A 327-nucleotide genomic window follows, 5' to 3' on the forward strand; every position below is an offset into this window, starting at 1 on the left:
GCAACTAGATTTAGACAGACTACAAAAGTGGGCAGATGACAATAGGATGGAGTTGAACGTAGATAAATGCAGGGTGCTGCACCTTGGGAGTAGGAATCCACAGCACACATACAGGTTGGAGAGTTCCCTCCCTGAAAGCACAGAGGTGGAACGGGACCTTGGAGTCATTACTGACTCCAAGATGAACATGAGCCACCAATGCCAGACCGCAGCCAGCAAGGCCAGCCATACCTTGTCATGCAAGCCGGTCCAGAGAGGTGATACTCCCCCTCTGTGCGACGTTGGTCAGGCTGCAGTTGGAGTATTGCATCCAGTACTGGGTGCTGC

The 327-nt window shown here is 52.6% G+C and overlaps 1 protein-coding gene across 1 annotated transcript in view; it reads left to right on the forward strand.

Annotated features, from left to right (window-relative positions):
• Nucleotides 1-327, forward strand: part of WDR76 (WD repeat domain 76) — a gene marked incomplete at its 5' end in the record, with an annotated part of 22,383 nt that overhangs the window by 10,238 nt on the left and 11,818 nt on the right. The gene's annotated exons all lie outside the window — the stretch shown is intronic.

The sequence above is a fragment of the Gavialis gangeticus genome, unplaced genomic scaffold (genome assembly GCF_001723915.1).
Source record: "Gavialis gangeticus isolate Ggan-Ray unplaced genomic scaffold, GavGan_comp1, whole genome shotgun sequence".
NCBI classification, from domain to species: domain Eukaryota; kingdom Metazoa; phylum Chordata; order Crocodylia; family Gavialidae; genus Gavialis; species Gavialis gangeticus.